The sequence below is a fragment of the Sesamum indicum genome, linkage group LG12 (assembly GCF_026168435.1).
Source record: "Sesamum indicum cultivar Baizhima isolate 11 linkage group LG12, ASM2616843v1, whole genome shotgun sequence".
NCBI lineage: Eukaryota > Viridiplantae > Streptophyta > Magnoliopsida > Lamiales > Pedaliaceae > Sesamum > Sesamum indicum.
The window spans coordinates 4,752,535-4,752,791 of record NC_142668.1 but is presented as its reverse complement, the minus strand read 5'-3'; positions in this window follow the sequence as shown (position 1 = coordinate 4,752,791).

The window sequence follows — 257 nt, the reverse complement described above, 5'->3', positions numbered from 1 at the left end:
ATTTTTGGCGATACTCTACCCCGTTTCACTCGGATTTGCATATTCGCACTTTGGTCCCATTTCTGATCCTATGGTCTACTTGGACGCAGCGCAATGCTGCAAAATATCATGGGGCACATTTTACAGCCACGGGCACCATATTGGAGGTTCAGCGCCACCTCCGCACGTTGTATGCAGCTCGGATCATGACGAGCATACAATGGAAGGGTGACTTGCACCGGGCATTGGCTATGGGATTTTGCTTCAGGCTGATAGCG